Source organism: Scyliorhinus canicula, chromosome 10 (assembly GCF_902713615.1).
Source record: "Scyliorhinus canicula chromosome 10, sScyCan1.1, whole genome shotgun sequence".
NCBI classification, from domain to species: domain Eukaryota; kingdom Metazoa; phylum Chordata; class Chondrichthyes; order Carcharhiniformes; family Scyliorhinidae; genus Scyliorhinus; species Scyliorhinus canicula.
In genome coordinates this window covers 94,472,670-94,491,840 of record NC_052155.1, presented here as the reverse complement: position 1 = coordinate 94,491,840, position 19,171 = coordinate 94,472,670, and the positions used below count along the sequence as shown (strand labels likewise).

The following is a 19,171-nucleotide window of genomic DNA, read 5'->3' as shown; positions in this document are numbered from 1 at the left end:
TTTTATCACTTCACACTTCCCTGCATTGAGCTTTTTCGCCCAGTTGACTGTCTATGTCAACTGGGAAAATCCCAACACCGTTTTCCACACGGTTCAAAATAATTCCAAGTATTATCCGTAAATTTTGAAATTGTGCCCTGTACACCAAGGCCGAGGTCATCATGTTCCTCTTTGGTCTCACACTGTCTATAATATCCAAATATGAACTGGAATTCAGCAGTTCTTGTTCCCACACAGAAATAAAGTTGTAAATTACAGCACAAACTGCTTTTTAATTTGCCACAAATAGGAATGTTGCTCTCAAAAGAGTTATTAAGTTGTCATATGAGATATGCTGGAACACTCTCTGGTCATGATTAAAGTGTGCTGTTATAACTGATCTAAACTCTCACTACTGTTCTGTACCTGACCAGAACTTGCGTAAAATACTGTCCACAGGATACAGGGAGAAAACAAATTCAATTTCACAGCATTGTTACTTCTTCATTATAATTAGAGTAAACTGGACAGAAAATATGTAGATTAGAATTTAATTGTGCAAATGGATGGTATTGGACTGATATTCCAATTTTTAAAAAATTTAGTTTAGCAACGGAGGAAACACAATACCCTGTTAAAACATTACACAAATGCATTGGTTTTTATATTGTCAGCTTTCTATTATTTAGTAGAATGTCCTGAAACACGTCATTGCCCTGTCAGATGATTGTAATTACAATCCACACTGCTAAGGATTGATTTCTACAATTAGTCTTCATCGAATCTTTGCTGTATCCAGTGTCTTGTGTCTGCAGTGGCTGGCCAGAAGCAAGTGGTTAAAATAGGACCAATCGAATAGATGAATGTTTCAGAATATCAGGAATTGTGTTGCTCAGGACAATCAGCCCCACCTCGACATTCACAGGAAAACACTGAGTTTCCGATATTGTGTGAGGTACTGAAATGTTTGAAACCTACAGACACATCAGCTGATAGTATACCACAATCGGACTGTTCTATGTTTAACTGTTGATTTATGATGACCTCTGAGAGCAATGCATTCAAGGTTTGTTTTACAATTTGAGAAAATTGAATAGTGTAATGAGCAAACTGTCCAATAAATCTCATGAATTATCTCAGGAAAAGATTGGTGGAGTTTGGTTTTGTGTCTTTTGTCCATCAGTATCTGAGGCCAAGATAAGGTTGATAGCAAGGTCATGACAGCCACAATTTGTTTCATATGTCTATTCCAGTGGGTGGAGAGTGTTCAGTTAAGACTAATAAAACAAGACTGAATATTTCCCTCAAACATATTTTATTTGGACAGACCATGATCTGGCAGGAAGTGCTTTAAAGTATACAATTATACTTATAATTAAGTGGTGCTATCCTTATTGAAAACCCATTTGCACTTCTCTTGTGATGTAGGTCTAGTGGAGGTCATTAAGTAGAAACCTGCAGGAGATGAATAAGCAATACTTAATATCTGTATTGCAAACTCTCTACTATGGACCAAGCACATAGAGGAAATAATAAAAAGGAGGAGACTGCACTTAAGCAATTTGTAATGATTTTTTCAGTGTATCACAACAGTCAGTTAAATTAGATCCTTTCCTGAATTTCTTGCTAATACCACACAACTATTGAATATGTTACATACAGTTCGAGTGCAAAATATTTCAAGAAATTAATGTGAGAGCAGAGATAATGGTAGGTTTTTGGAATTGATGGAAAATTAAAATATGCAACCTCCTCCATTTATTGCCCTGAGAACAACCTTTAAATATATTTTTTCCTTCTGTGTGAACAAAGCAGCAAAAGGTGATTTTTCTTTGTTATTTATGACCTTGTAATACAATTACAAGGTTGCATGGTTTAAATGTGTGATTCCTGAGAATGCAACATTCATTCCTGGAAATGAAAAAAAGTGCCAATGATGCAACAGTAATAATGATCTTATAACATTATTAGGTAGCTAAGCTACGTTATGTTATAAAAAGTCAAAATGTGCTTTAATGCAGTTGTGTTAAATAGCTCAGCCAAGATATTGGAACACCCAAATATTGGTGTGATTAATTTTTTTTGTTTCCAATTTCAAATTAATGTTGTTCCAAAAAAAAAACTTGCTGGAGTACAGACCAGATTTCCTTTTGGGAATTTCATGCCTATTTGCCCAGCAAGTCACTCCAGAATACCCTGTCAAACTCCACATTGAACCCATCCAGACTTGGAGGGTACCATTCAGCCCATCCATCCCTGAAGATTTCCCAGAATGGGTGGAGGGCAATGGTCAACTCCACCAAGCTTTACTGAGCTTCAAAGCCGCACTCTGAGCTGATCGTTGGCAGGTCCTCCAACAAAACTCTACGGGCATCCTTGATGGATAGATTAGGAGGCAACAGTGCCCAACAGAACGTGCGGGCCATGACACTGATTCTCTCTGGATCTGATACCAAAGATGTGGCATCAGCCCAGCAGCCCCAGAAGCTGTCCAGCATATCTTTCCCTTTTTAGCAAGCGAGTAGAAGGTGGAGTCATGATCTAGGTCTCGGAGAAACCGGAATCGTGGTCTCATACGCGTGATTTGCGGCCCGATGAATTGCAAGTCCTTGCATGCCCTTCTTCTCTTTGTCTACCTACTGGAGGGCCAGCTTCTGATTGATTTGGGACAACACAGGAATCTTTCTGTAATCTCTGTATGATTCAATCATTTCTATTGTCTTAAGGGCGGCATGGTGGCACAGTGGTAAGCACTGTTGCATCACAGTGCAGGGACCCGGCTTCAATTCCAACCTGGGTGACTGCCTATCTGGAGTTTGTACATTCTCCCCGTGTCTGCGGGGGTTTGCTCCGGTTTCTTCCCAAAGTCCAAAAATGTGCAGGTTAGTGGGACTGGTAATTCTAAATTGCCCCTTAGTGCCAAAGGTTAGGTGTAGTTACAGGAATAGGACAGGAGAGTGGGCCTGGGTAGAGTGCTCTTTTGGAGGGTCAGTGCAGACTCAATGGGCTGAATGGCCTCCTTCTGCACTGTAGATGTTCTATGATTCTACAAGTTGTGGTGTATAGCAGTTTATCTTCTGATTCTAAATAAAATCACTATACATAGAAATACCAAGACATTCTATGGATTTGGAAAAAAACTGGCAAGTTTATGCGCTATCCCTAGTTGTCTTAAAGAAGGTGGTGGTGAACTACCTGATTGAACCGCTGCAGTTGATGTGGTGAACCTAGTTGCATAGTGTTAATGACTGAAAGTTCCTATTCACCTGCTACCCTTCTCCTGACAGCTGATGAACAATATGAGATTGATGAAGAAGCCTTGGCGATCTGTCAATCCTGTAAATTCTATGCACAGCAACCATGGGGCACTGTGTGAAGGGAGTGAATGAATGGATGGGCTTTCAATTGAATGGACGTCTAGTGCAAATGTACAGTATTGTGTATGCTGGAAATCTGAAATAAAAGCAGAAAATGATGGAAATTCTCAGCAGGTCTGGAAGTATCTGTGGAGAGAGGGACTGGATTCTCCGTTCCTGCGTCTATGTGCTGATGGCAATGGAGGATCCATGGTGTTTCACGATGGAAAATTTGATGCCACGCCAGCACCGATTCCGCTACCGGTGAGGGACTAGCACCGGCGCCGTGTGAAACACCCGCAGAACGTGCAAAAAACGTTGTGAGAATCGCTGGGTGTATGATCGACATGTGCAGGGCTGACAAGCTTCTGCTGCGCATATGCCTACACCCACTACCCCCCACATGCACCGATTGTGCCAGAAAAGATGGCGCCAGTTGTGCTGGACCACGTACCCCTCCATCCCAACCCCAAAGCCCACCTCCTGGTCCCCCCCACCCCCCAACTACTCCCCCCATCCCTGGCAGAAGCCCCCTGGCCAGTGGCACAGCTCTCAGCTGAGTATGGCTGTGCTGGACACTGTCCGCATACCCTCTCCGCACCTGCCACGCTAGGCTCATGACCGCTGAGACCACATGGGGCCAGCGCGTTGGGAACTCGGCCCATCAGAGATGGATCGGCCCAATAATTATATTCAAACAGGGTTTGCGACTGCGTGCGGCGGACGTCTCGATGACGCCGATTTGGAGGGGCTGGAGTATTGCAACCCAGCGTTAAACCAGCGCCTGCAGCGATTTCGCCATCAGGAGCCATTCTCCGCCCGATTGCCGTTCCTGATTTCTCCGTTAGGCAATGGAGAATCCCACCCAAGAGTGTTTCAAGTCCGCGACCTTTCAGCAGAACTTGAAAAAGCTGGCAATGCATTCGGGTTTGAGTAACTGAATGAGGGCAGAGTGAAGAGCAAAAGGGAAGTTATGTGATAAAATGGAAAGCAGGAGAGATTGATTAGAAAGGGAGGAATGATCCAAGGCCAAAGGGAGTGATAATAGGACAAGTAAAGAAACAGAGAGTGGGATTCTCCATTGCCCGACGCCGAAATCAGGAATGGCGATGCTCCGCCCCACCAAATCAGCGTCATCGAGACTCGCAACGTGCGCGGTCACAACCCCGCTTGAACAGTGTCATGTGAGAGTACCTTGAAGAAATGAGTGTTTATCAGTGATGTCAGAGTGTGGCTGGAGCTGGGCTGTTTGTCAGCTTTTTACTTTCTTTTTAGGCTGTTTGCTGCTGGGTGTGTTTTACTTTCATTTTCAGAGCAATGTTTATTCTATGAACTCAAGTTAACCTTTTTAAAACATACAGTGAACATTTTCAGAGCTGGATAGCTGCAGTCACAGCCAGAAGGTGTATGAATTTCTCTCTCTGTATTCTAAAGACTGTAAATCGATCCTTTGGGGATTTAAAACTAATAGCTGCTCTCAGTAGTGACTTTAACCTGATGTGCTTCTGTTTAAAGGTTTTTTTTAAAGTCTTCTAGATGTTAAAAGGACAGCTTAAGGATTACGTAGTGTTGTATTCTTTGGGGGTTGTATTTGAATTAATGGTTGCGAAAATGTTCACTGTATGTTTTAAAAAGGTTAACTTGAGTTCATAGAATAAACATTGTTTTGCTTCAAAAAATACTTTTCCATTTCTGCTGTACCACACCTGTAGAGTGGGCCGTGTGCTCCCCATACCACAATCTAATAAAAGTTGTGGGTCAAGTGAACTCCATGATGCACTTTTGGGTTCTCTAAATCCTGGCCCATAACAATAGAATTATCGGGCCCACCCGCGACGCTCTGCCTCCGATGGGCCAAGTTTCCCACGGCTTGGGCTATGTGTGGTCTCAGCGGTCGTCAGCCTGGCGTGGCTGCTGCTGCTGCTGCTGCGGAGAGAGAGAGAGAGAGAGAGCGAGAGAGAGGGCGTGTCGGGTCAGGTGGGGTTGGACCAAAGTGTGGAAGTTCAGTCCGGTAGCGGGAGTCATTCCAGGAAAGGTGGGTCAGACTATGAGGGGAGCATTGAGCCAGGCCTGATCAGTTGTGTGGAGTCGGACAACAGGGGGTGGGAGGGGAGTTCGGACCTGGAAGGGGGGTCAGACGGGAGGGGAGAGGGCAAACCAGGAAGAGTGGTGGTGAGGTGGGTGTGGTGTGGTGGGTCCTCTGGGGGATTGTGTGTGTGGGAGGTGCCCTGTGCGAGGCTGGGTCTGGGTTTTGTAAATAGTTACTCTAGAGTTAAAATGTTTTTTCCTTCTAACTCTTTCAGTGTAGCTATCACAGTAAAACTGGCAAAACCATCCAAAATTACCGATTTCAATCGCTTCTGTCGGATGGTTCCCAGCCTAGTGCATTTGCCGAGAGGAAATGAACACTTAGAACATAGAACATAGAACAGTACAGCACAGAACAGGCCCTTCGGCCCTCGATGTTGTGCCGAACAATGATCACCCCACTTAAACCCACGTAACCCGTAACCCAACAATCCCCCCATTAACCTTACACTACGGGCAATTTAGCATGGCCAATCCACCTAACCCGCACATCTTTGGACTGTGGGAGGAAACCGGAGCACCCGGAGGAAACCCACGCACACACGGGGAGGACATGCAGACTCCACACAGACAGTGACCCAGCCGGGAATCGAACCTGGGACCCTGGAGCTGTGAAGCATTGATGCTAACCACCATGCTACCGTGAGGCCCCAACTTCTGGGCAATTGCTGGGTAAAACTTTACGTGAGAACTTCCTTGAGGGATTCCCCAGCGCATCATTGGGGCACCCCCAAAATGCAACGATGGGGGAACCAGGAAGTTCTGAAGATCGTTGAATGTCAATGATATAGGCTGGCACACTAACACAGTCGTTAGCACTGCTGGCTCAAGCGCCGAGCATCCAGGTTCGATCCTGGCCGCAGATCACTGTCAGTGTAGAGTTTGCACATTCTCCCTGTGTCTGCGTGGGTAGGTGGATTGGCCACGCTAAATTGCCCCTTAATTGGAAAAAGAGAATTGGGTACATCAAATTTATTTTAAAAAAGAATGTCAATGGGAGATGGTTAGAATTTCTCTTATCTAAGATGCTCATTATCTGACACTTGTATAATGTAACATGTTACTTGCTACTTATGAGCCCAAAGCTGAACGTCGTCCAAATATTACTGTATGTGGGCACAAATAGTTTTATTATCCGAAGAAATCTAATCAGCAAATAACCCCATCTCAGACCTTATGATAGAGGAAAGGTGATTTATGCAGCCGCTGAAGATGGTTGGGCTGAGGATACTATCCTGAGCAACTGCTACAGTCCTGTGGCTGTGGTGATTGGCCTCCATTAACCACCATTCTTTGTGCGGGGTATGACTCCAATCACTGGTGAGTTTTCCCCTGATTCCCATTGACTTCAATTTTACTGGGGCTCCTCGCTATCAAAGTTACAATATAAAATACACCATTCGACCCAAACCAGTCCCTACCGAGCACTGGCTAAATCGCTGGCTTTTAAAGCAGGCCAAGGCAGACCAGCAGCAGGGTTCAATTCCCGTACCAGCCTCCCCGAACAGGCGGCGGAATGTGGCGACTAGGGGCTTTTCACAGTAACTTCATTTAAAGCCTACTTGTGACAAGCGATTTTCATTTCATTTCATTTTTTAAATTCATTTACGGGATGTGGGCATTGCTGGCTAGGCCAACATTTATTGCCCATTCCTAGTTGCCCTTCAGAAGATGGTGATGAGCTGCCTTCTTGAACTGCTGCAGTGCCCGACATCTATGTAGGTACACCCACAGTGCTGTTAGGGTTGGAGTTCCAGCGTTTTGGCCAAGCGACAGTGAAGGAACGGCGATATATTTCCAAGTCAGGATGGTGAATGACTTGGAGGGGAACCTCCAGGTGGTGGGGTTCCCTGGTATCTGCTGCTCTTGCCCTTCTAGATGGTAGTGCTCGTGGGTTTGGAATGTGCTGTATAAGGAACCTTGGCGAGTTACTGCAGTGCATCTACCCTCAATGTGAGCAAATGTTCCTAATGACATTTACCACCCTCTTCCCATATCCAGTAAACCCCTTCATCCACTATTATCTATTCTTCAATGTAAACATCGATTAGGAATTTCCTTCAGAGTGCTCCTGCTCTGCCTCTCCATTACTTCACAGGAAACATGGTGAAAATCTAATTTACACTTGGAAACAAGTGGCTGAATTTTCATTCTGGAGTCGGAAGCCTGAAAGGCACCACCACCACCATCTTAAGGGAAGCTGGATATGAACAATAAATGCTGGCCTTGCCTGTCATGCACATATGGCAAGAACAAATCACCAAATGTCAATGTTCCCTGAGGCAGCACAGAGCCTTGTGTAGAGAATGGAAGACTCCAATCATGAGGTGTGTTCTACAGTATCTCATGCACATTGAATGAGTGACCAAACCCATGGAGAACCAAACGCGGCATCATGCTGACTGATTGCAGGAACACCACACTGACATGCACAGAATGTATGCCACATTCTGCAGCATTGACTGGTCAATGGCACGAATAGTGCAAAGATGCATGGGTGGACTACCCGGTGTGCCCCACCTGCTGTTTCCCTGGATGTGCCTGTGCACCTTGAAATGGCTCGGCAGACAGCGACCATGTTGAGGGGGGCCACCCCTCACTGAGCACCTTCAAGACTCCAATTACCTACTCTATGGTTGCCCATGTGCTCACCTGGCATTAGTTGTAGTGCCTTTTCGGCCTTCATTATAGGGTTGCACATAGGTGTCTGCTGCCATTTCTCCAACAAATGACCCTTTACTCCAAGCAACCATTCACATTGTCTCGCTGTTGGCAATGAACAGCTGGGGCATCTCCAATTGCCTCAGGATGAGAGCGTCATGGCAACTGCCAACAAATTGTGCACACCTGCAGAGGACAGTAGAGGTGGTCACACACCAGCTATAAGTTGAGCGGTGGAATTCCTTTCTATTGGTAGAGGTTCCTGGCTTCTCCACTGGGGCCTTCAAGGCCACATGGGTGCCAAGGATCGTGCCCTGCTGCCGAGAAAATGCTACCATGAAGAAAGCCTTCTGTGGATGAATTGCCCCGTCAGCCTGGAACTCAATTCACTCCGATGTCCTCTCATCGGTCCAAAGATGTGCAGGTTGGGTGGATTGGCCATGACAAATTGTCCAAAATTCTATGATTAACCTAGGACAAAAGTTCGGCGCAACATCGTGGGCCGAAGGGCCTGTTCTGTGCTGTATTTCTCTATCTATACACGGTATCCTTCATCTGCAGGATGCCACAATGGGCAGTTGCTTGCAAAGTGCCACATTGGTCTGTTGCTGCCCCTTGAAATAACCCAGATTCAGAGAGGTTCAGTGCCACTGTAAGTTACATGGCCACGGCAGGGTGTCCTCACTTGATCAGCAGAGCCTGAGGTCTTCCTTCACACAGCACACATGCCTGCTGTCCATTGCCTTGATCAGTGCAGCCTTTGCTGATGGGTCTTTGTCAGGATACCCAGTGGTGAGCATAGTACCTTCAAAATCTCTCTGTCCCTTGGGCATCACCGCTGTAATGCTCTTTCCCAAAGGGCTGGATTTGTTACTAGGTTATCATAGAATCCCTAGACGCAGAAGGAGGCCATTCGGCCCATCAAGTCTGCACTAGTCCTTGGAAAGAGCACACCACTTAAGCACAAACTTCCACCTTATCCCCGTAATCCAGTAACCACACTTAATCTTTTGGATACTAGGGGCAATTTAGCATGGCCAATCCACCTAACCTGCACATCTTTGAACTGTGGGAGGAAACCCACGCAGACCAGGGAGGAAGTGCTAACTCCACACACCTGAGGCCAGAACGGAACCTGGGTCCCTGGAGCTGTGAGGCAGCAGTGCTAACCACTGTGCCACCATGCCACCCAGATTGTCATGTCCTTTGCCATAAATCGTAGATCAACAGACCAGAGATGTACAAAAATAACTGTTTTCAGCTGTTTGTGAAATTCCCAGTGGGTTACGACAACCAGAGTTATGGCAGAAGATCAGTCGAGTCCGACTGAAACTTAGGGCCGGTTTTCACAAGTTTAACCACAGCACTAACACTGATGTCAGAGTAGAAACCTGTGCCATTGAGAGTGAAGTCACCATTATAAGAAACTGCTTGAGTACCTTTTGGTTTTTGCTTCTTTGTTAGTTGTGTGCCTGTTGCATTAAAGGTTAGATTATGATGCCACAGTAATAACTGGGGTGAAGAATTATTCTAGTTGCCATATATAGTGAAACTATAAACATTGCTGTACATAGCAATCAGGGCAGTTCTTCCTGACCAGTATTATCAACAAGTAAATAATAATTTCTAATAATATTATTTACATTTATTATAAATTTCATTATTATTACTTCAGCAAAGGTCCTTGCTAAAATGAACGCAAATCAATTGTAAAATCTGTTCCAGGAAGGTGGACAATTCCCTTTAAGTGATTGTCAAGCTTTGTTTACTACTGTTGTGTAACTCCCTCTGAATATGCATTCCCAGAAATGCTCCTGGGACTCCAGAACATTTAAAGTTGTAAATATGTTTCCCTCTGCCCCATTTCCAGTGTTCCTGAGTTTCAAGTCACAAACAGCACTCAGTTCCTTTTGTCTTCTTCCCGTAAAGTGTGGCGGTTGGCAGTCGGTAACATTACTATATTGTAACAGGAAACTGTTTGCACACTAAACTTTTTAAAGCCACAGATTAATAACGCTTGAAGTGCAAAATATGTTTAACGACAAAATATGTCCACTGATTACAATACCAAAATTAGTATTTCAAATGTCAATACTATGTTACAGGTTTTTGTTTGCTTAAGATCCCCCCCCCCCCCCCCAACCTGCCCACCCCTGCCATCTGCCAACTGAGGCGGTAGATCGTGGCTGGATCCCAATTTTGGCTCTGTAAGTGACCCTGAAGAAAAATGAATGCGTGAGCAGTTCAGGCTAACTCCGATCTTTCCTGCAGGGAAGCACCTACCTTCTGCTTGGAAAATCCCTCTAATGCCACAGCTGGCGTAGCCAATTCACATGTGAATATCCATATATAAACTTATTAGAAATGATAACGATATCTTTCCTTATGATGAAGACACACAGATAGTGAATAGCTCATTACAGCACCTTTCATGAAATTAAGCATATTCTGTTACAAAACCTTCAGCTACTAACAAATCACCAAGAATAAGTACAGCATTTGCACTCTTATGCTTTAGGAACGCAGGAAATAAGAGCAGAAGTTGACCATTCAGCCCCTCAAGTCTGCTCTGCTATTTAACTAGATGATGGCGAATCTTCTACCTCACTGCCATTTACCTGCACTATCCCGAAATTGGTGGATATCTTTAAGATCTAGAAAGTCCTTTACAATTTCTTATTGATATATAAGGTAAATTCACATATCTTGCACTCCCAGCAAGAAGGCGTGCACTGAAGGAAAGTGATTCAAAAGGAGTATTTGGTCATTATAACCCCTAAACTGGATGGGTGAAGATCAGGTGCGATGTATTTTATTTAAACCTCAAACAACCCCCACCTACCTCCAATGTACCTACTTCTGGATTTAATGGAGGCAGGAGAGGGAATGGGCAGGTTGACCCCTTAAATATTATAATGAGGTTGGGAGCCTTCACTGAATCCTGGCCAACTGGGTATCCCAGGTTTCAGGAAATACAACTCAAAGAGAAAAGTTAAATGCTTTTACAGTATTCCTTGTAAGCCAAGGGGAGCAACTGTACTTCCCCTCAACACCCCAACATATCTCCTTTCATCTTATTGACACCACCCCTCACTGGCAATCAGATTCCACCCTCCAACTGTACCAGAGAGCCCAATACAATTGGTCCTGTCCCAGAATTGAACTTGCCCCAGATCAGTTACAGTGCAGAAGGAGGTCATTTGGCCCATCGTGTCTGCACCAGATCTCTGAATGGGCATTTCTCATTTGGTAATTCTCCTGCCTTCTCCCCATAACCCGGCAGCTTGTTTCAGATCAAATAATAATCTAATTCCCTCTTGAATGCCTTGATTGAATCTGCCTCTACCACACACTCAAGAAATGCATTCCAGGCGTTAACCACTCGCTGGGTGAAAAAGATTTTCCTTATATCGCCTTTGCTTCTTTTGTCAATGACTTTAGATCTGTGCCCACTTGTTCTCAATCCTGTCACACGTGGAAATAGTTTCTCCCCATCTACTCTGTCCAGGCCTCTCATGATTTTGAAAACCTCTATCAAATTTCCTCTCAATCATCTTTTCTCTGAGGAAAAGAGTCCCAACTTCTCCAATCTTACTTCACAACTGATGTTTCTCATTCCTGGAACTATTCTCATAAACCTCTTCTGCACTCTCTCCAATGCTTTCACTTCCTTCACAAAATGTGATGCCTAAAACTGTATGCAGTACTTCAGCTGAGATCTAACTAGTGCCTTGTATAAGTTCAATATAATCTTCTTGCTCTTGTACTCTATGCCTCTATTAATAAACCCAGGATGCTATATACTTTATTAACTGCTCTCTCAACCAGACTCAAAACGTTAGCTCCCATTTCTCTCCACCGATGCTGCCAGACCTGTTGAGATTGTCCAGGATGTTTAGTTTTTGTTCTGCCACCTTTATTGAACTATGCACATACAGACCCACGTTTCCCGGCTCCAGCACCCCCTTTAGAATCTCTTTATTTTATATTGTCTCCCCATGTCCTTCCAACGAAAATGTGTAACCTCAGATTTCTCCTCATTGAATTTTGTCTGCTACCTATCTGCCCATTCCATCAACCTATATTCCATTGAAGCTTTACACTGTCCTATTCACAGTTTACAGTGTTTCTAAGTTTTCTATCACCCGTAAATTTTGAAATGATTCCCTGCATACCAACGTCTTGATCATTAATATATCAGGAAAAGCAAGGGTGCCAATTAATACTGACATCTGGGGAACTCCAGTCCAAGTCTTCTCCATCCCAAAGAACTTCCATTAACTGTTACTCTTGGTTTCCTGCCACTCAGCTAATTTTGTATCCATGTTGCTCCTATCCCTTTTATTCCATGAGCTATAAATTGCCTCGCATGTGTGCTGTGCAGCACGGTATCAAATGTCTTTTGGAAGTCCAAAAGTCTTGTGTACCTTAAAAGGGAACCAGTAAATTCCTCACAAACAAATGTCCCAGCTCCAGCTCCTGTTTCTGTGACTTCCTTCAGAGTGGTACCTTCCCAACAGCCTATCAACCAGGCTGACACCTGGGCAGGGAACCTATTGAAAACAAAAGGCAAAATATAAAACTCAACAATATGAAGGAAAACTCAGACTTCTGGATGTTCTAACCAAAGCTTCTTCCCCTCCAAGGTGGTGAAATTTGAATTCATTAAAAAAATATAGAATTAAGGGCAGGAATTATTGGCTGTTCATACTGGCAGGATTTTATGGTCCTGCTGAAGGTGCACACCCACTGCGGGTTTTGTGGCAATGTAGGGTATATTCCGACGGGATCAGAAGATCCTGCCACCGGCCATTGATGAGTCATCGTCCGCTGCTGCAGAACATGCCATAGAGGGGGAGGAAAATCCCACCCTAAATATCTAATGATGACCATGAAACCATTGTCAATTGTCGTAAAAACACATCTGGTTCAGTAATGGCATTAAGGGAAGGAAATCTGCCACCATTACCTGGTCTGGCTTACATGTGACTCCAGATCCACAGCAATGTTGTTGACACTCTAATGCCCTCTGAAATGGAGGGTAGCTAGGGATGGGCAATAAATGCTGCACCAGCCAGCGACTCTCAAATTCCACAATAAAAAAAGAGAGGTCTACCTACACAATCTGCGTCTGCCAATATAGGGGCATGAAAACCTTTGCTATAGCATAATCAACAACTTTCACCCCCTTTCAAAAATAACTTCATATAAGGATGCAGGATCAGCAAATCCTTATTGGTAAAATTCAGTAATTATCAAATCATACCATATATTGAACTAATAATCTTGTGAATTGGACATTCTGAATTCTCCCCCAGTGTACCCGGACAGGCGCCGGAATGTGGCGACCTTCCATTCAGAAAAACACCCTTCTACTGCTACGGTCTGCCTTCTGTGCCCGAGCCAATTTTGTATCCATCTTGCCACCTCACCTCTGATCCCGTGTGACTTTACCTTTTGTACTATTCTGCCATGAGGCACCTTGTCAAAAGCTTTATTGAAGTCCATGTAAACAACATCCAACACCCTCCCATCATCAATCATCTTTGTCACTTCCTCAAAAAACTTGATCAAGTTAGTGAGGCACGACCTCCCCTTCACAAAACCAGTCTATTGCTAATGAGTCCATTTGTTTCCAAATGGATATAAACCCTGTCCCTGAAAATTATCTCCAATAATTTACCTACTGCCGATGTGAGGCTCACCGGTCTGTAGTTTCCTGGATCATCTCTGCTTCCTCTCTTAAACAGCGGTTCCACATTAGCTAATCTCCAGTCCTCTGGGATCTCACTTGTATCCAATGAGGATGCAAAGATGTCGGTGAAGTCCCCAGCAATTTCCTCCCTTGCTTCTCTCAGCATTCTTGGGTAAATCCCATCAAGCCCAGGAGACTTATCTACGTAAATCTCTTTTAAGACACCCAATACCTTTTTATGTCAACATCACCCAGACTATCCACACATCCTACCCAAGAATCATCTTCCAAAAATTCCTTTTCTTTGGTGAACACTGATGCTAAGTACTCATTTAGTACCTCATCCATTTCCTCTGGCTCAACACAGATTCCCCCCACTGTCCTTAAGTGGTCCAATCCTTTCCCTGGCCACCCTCTTGCTTTTTACATATGAATAAAAAGCATTGGGATTCACCTTAACCCTATTTGCCAGGGCTTTTCATGACCCTCCTAGCCTTCCTAATTTCCCGCTTCAGTAGCTTCCTACTTTCTTTATACTCCTGGGCAGCACTGTGGCACAGTGGTTAGTACAGTTGCTTTGCAGCAGCAGGGTCCCAGGTTCAATTGGGTCACAGTCTGTGTGGAGTCTGCACGTTCTCCCCGTGTCTGTGTGGGTTTCCTCCAGGTGCTCCGGTTTCCTCCCACACTCCAAAGATGTGCAGGTTAGGTGGATTGGCTATGCTAAATTGCCCTTAATGTCCAAAAATGTTAGGTGGGGTTACTGGGTAACGGGGATAGGTTCGAAGTGGGTTTAAGTGGGGTACTCTCTCCAAGGGCCAGTGCAGACTCAATGGGCTGAATGCCTCTTTCTGCACTGTAAATTCTATGATCCTCAAGAGTTTTAACTGTCCCCACCCTTCTACACTTCCTTTTTGTTTCTGCCGAGGTTCACAATATCCCTCGTTATCCAAGGCTCCCTAAACTTCCCATACTTATCCTTTGTTCTCTCAGGAACGTGACTTTCCTGAATCCTAATCAACTGTCACTTGAAAGACTCCCACATGTCCGATGTTGATTTACCCTCCAACAACCACACCCAATCCAAATTCTTCAATTCCTGTCTAATGTTATCATAATTTGCCTCTTCCCAATTTAGCACCTTACCCTCATCCCTATCCAAAAGTACCCTAAAACCTACGGAATTGTGGTCACTATTCCCAAAAGGTTCCCCTACTGAAACCTCAACCACCTGTCCAGGCTCATTCCCCAATACCAGGTCCAGTATTGCCCCTGTCCTAATTGGACTATCTGCATATTGCATCAAGATGCCTTCCTGAATATACCTTACAAACTCTACCCCATTCAAGCCCCGAGCACGAAGTGAGTCCCAGTCAATATAGGGGAAGTTAAAATCCCCTACCACAACAATCCTGTTACTTTTGCACCTATTCAGAATCTCTACATATTTGCTCCTCTATCTCTCGCTGGCAGTTTGGGGGCCTGTAGTAAACCCCCAACATTGGGTTTGCTCCCTTTCTGTTCCTGAGCTCTACCCAGATTGCCTCATTGAATGAGCCCTCCGAGGTGTCCTCCCACAATGCAGCTATAATATTCTCCTTAACCAGTAATGCTACTCCCCCGCCCCTTTTACATCCCCCTCTATCTCTCCTCAAGCATCTATATCCTCCAACGTTCAGATGCCAATCCTGCCCTTCCTTTAACCACATTTCTAAGTTTGTCTGCCTTACCTGAAGGATTGCTGAGGAATTCCTGCCACCTGCCCATAGAGTCATGCGACCTTCAAATAACCCTGGCATTGGGACTTTCTGTCATTCGAAAAAATCCAGTTCAAATTTTCAGATCTGTGAGCTTTAAACGGAGTTCTGATGAAAGGCCAGATACCTGAAAAGTTCTCGTTTATTTCTCATTCCACAAATGCTGCCAGACCGGATGAGTATTTTTAGAATGTTCCGTTTTGGTCCAAAATAACCCTTGCTTAACCCCATTCCCAAAGAGAATAGTCACTATTTGTCAATAGACAACTAACAAACATGGACTATACTCACGCCCTGAGTCCATAGTGCAAAAGTATCCAGATTTTTAAACTATTTATTTGAACAAGTTTAACATTTTAAAGAACAAACTTATTGGGCTGAATTCACCGTTTTGGAGGGTAACTGCCGACAGCGGCGTGGGAACTGTGGCATTATAGGACGCAATATCGGCGCTGACCCCTCACTATTCCTGCAACCGGTGAGGGGCTAGCAGCCACGCCAAGTAAAACTCCCGGCACCCACGATATAAACGCCTGGAGAATAGCCGGGTCCATGGCCGCGCATGCGCACGGTGCCGACCTGCAGCGGCTGCGCCATAAAACATGGCGCCGGCTGTGCACGGACCCGACCGGCCAAATACTGCACCCCTGGCCACCTCCTGGTCACCCCCCCACCAGTCCCCCAGTGCTCATGGAAGCCCCCTAGCCAGCAGCATAGCACCCACAACCTGCAAGCTGGGTTCCTGATTGCTGAAACCACAAGTGAACCGCGCCGTCTGGAACTTGGCCCATCAGCGGCAGTGAATCATAGAGGCCCTGGAGAATGTCAGACCCGCTAATGATATGCCAATGGTACTTAAACGGCGCGTGGTGACTGATGCATTTATGCCATTTTCGGAGTGCCGGAGGATCCCAATTTGGCGTCAAACCGGCGCCAACCACGATTTTGAAATCGGAGGCTATTCTCCGCCCAGTCGCATTTCGCAATTTTGCGTCAGCCAACGGTGAATCCAGTCCGAGATCTTTTCTTAGGTTACGTGTTGAAGTGGGCAATAATTGCATGTAGTCCAAGATTTAGCGGATCTAACGCAGCTTTGTATATAAAGCATATAAAGTAAAATGCTGAACTTCAGACTATTGACTTCATTTCATGAGCAATACTAAGCCTATTAACATTTAGAACAATGAGAATTTTTTTTTCCAATAACATTAGCACATTCATTATAATAAAGGTGAAGATGTAATAATGCGTTGAAAGGTTACAGAAAACCATTTTGTTTTATGGATTGATGCAGACACTCGCTTCACTTAGACTCCAAAATCATGCCAGTACAAAATAATGATAACAGGAATAGTTTGTAGCTTCAGTAGATACTATGCACTCTTTCTTCTATTTTACTGTTAACAATAAATCCTGTTCAGAATTATATTTTAAAAATCCCTTTTTGTGGTAGCAGTTGTTAGCGGGAACTTTGCAAAGTTTCAGACTTGGTTGTGCCTGTACTGCACTTCCACTACACCCCTTTTTAATTGCACAACTTGCACAAAAGGTGCGAGGTAGATTGACTTTGATCTATTAGTAACTCTGCCAAATATTTGTCCCATTTGACATTTTCTTTGCATCGTTTTTGGTGACCCTGGCAAAACCCCTGTTACATTTTAATACCATTTGTCAACGTTTTCACCCAGACACACCCGATTTTGTGGCAACAATTGGATGGGTGGGGAGCAGAATATGGAACAAGAATCCGTTACACAGGATCCCCACCCACTTTTGTAGCTGCCACTTTTTTGTTACAATTTCTAGCAGCCTTTGGAAGCACCTACTCAGTTTTGGGCAGACACAGACAAACGAGGCAGTAATGACATGACGATGCCATACATCATTCACTGCTCCAAGACAAAACAAGCTTAAAGGGGATAAATTTATGCATTAACACATATCTTTTTAAAATACACTACATTTATTTATTTTTAATTTTTTGGGGTCTTTCTCTTTGTCATTTACCAGCATATATTTGCTGCAGTGCTGAAATTCTTTCCTCCCTGTCAGGCAGGAAATAATGTTGTGTTAGTCAGGAATCCCCTTCCAGCTTTGTTCCTTGAAAAATAGTCAGCAAGAGCAAAGAAAGGAAACCTGGCTGTTGAGATTGCACTTCAGGCAAATGCCATCCACCTACCAATTATTCATGCCCAAATGTATAGGGAAAACACACTCTATCCTGCATTTGATATGAAAGCAGCAGTATCAGTCACGGCTTTTGTTGTAGACAGAGGAGCAATGTGGAATAATTTCCTCCTTTTCCTACCACTTGCATTTGTTCAACGACCTCCCCCACCCCCCCAACTTTGTCCGAGGAAGAGGTCAGTCCGTGATCTACCAACTTTAAGCAAGGTTACCTTGCTGCCACCGCACCCTGGGCAGTTTTAACAAGGTGACGGTTGGATCTCTGCCTGCCAGCGAGGGGAGATATCAGCCTCAAGAGATACCAGCCAATTTGATGCCCAGGGTAGCCTCGAAAGGAGGTAATCAATCCTCTTCCTTTCAGGCCTTTGATCAAAGCTGATGGAAAAGCACCCTGTCCACTCTGGAAGGTGGAAGAAGACCACCTTCTTCCAGCCAACATATTATAGTAGCTGAGACAGATTTAGGGGCTTAAGGGGGCAATAATTGACTACTTAAGGGCCTCAATAGGCCTATGTACTAACAGCCTTACCCACTCCTTTATTGTGGAGGCAGGGTCAGGGTGAGTAAGAAGGTGGTGGGCTAGCCAACTGACATATTTTACATGCCACCCCTCACCAGATACATACCCTGTGGTGGGCCATAAAATCTAGCTCATATCTACAACAAACAAAATATGTTTCATAAAGATATAATATGCACTTAGATTACTGAAAGAGTCAGAAAATGTCACTTTTATTGTCGGTCCTCAAGATGATAATTTAAGTATTGTAGACCTGACAGATTCTCTCTTCGTTCACTGAAGACAATGGAGATTGGAAGTTTTTGTTTTTTCCATTCTAAGTTGTGATTGAGCTCCTGAAGTGAAGATATATTTCTGAAGGCAAAACCAATTAGTCCCACTTCTCCGCCCATCGATTTTTCCAGACAGGGTTACTTTTTGTTTTTCTTCCAGACTGCCGCTCTAGGATGCTCTTGAAGTTAGAAGATATTTGTTATCCTTAGCCAGTTTCTGTCAAATGACCACAGAATCAATACTCCAATTATCCACACAAATGATTTGGCATCATCGCCCAATAGGGAATGAATGAAAGCCATTCACAACTTTTTGTGATAAGATTCTATCCTTCGCACCCATCTGTGTTGGATTTCAAGCTTGAAGGTACCAAGTTTAGGGTGGCCATTGTATTTCAGCTTTTGTAAACACCCAGGCAATAATAACTGCTAACTCCACAAGTGATCTGTTTAATTCTGATGTTTCTTCAATTGAAGGGTCCCCCAAATGATCATTCACATTTTAATTACTTTTGAGATACATGTCAAGACATGAGTTAGTATACAGAGACCACTAAAAGTTTACCTGACCACTTTTCCTGGAGTCCAATTTATTGCGGCAAATTGTCCAAAGAGCAAAAATGTTCACGCTTTCCAAAGGAAAGTGATAGAAACGCAAA

General features: G+C 44.2%; 1 long non-coding RNA gene across 1 annotated transcript; it reads right to left on the bottom strand.

Annotated features, from left to right (window-relative positions):
• Positions 1 to 1,283: 1,283 nt before the first annotated feature.
• Positions 1,284 to 15,680, bottom strand: LOC119972938. The gene is made up of 3 exons (XR_005462184.1): positions 15,507 to 15,680; positions 12,512 to 12,637; positions 1,284 to 1,434 (listed from the first exon to the last, which is right to left on the bottom strand). It is a non-coding gene; the product is annotated as an uncharacterized LOC119972938 (long non-coding RNA).
• Between the last annotated feature and the right edge of the window lie 3,491 nt (positions 15,681 to 19,171).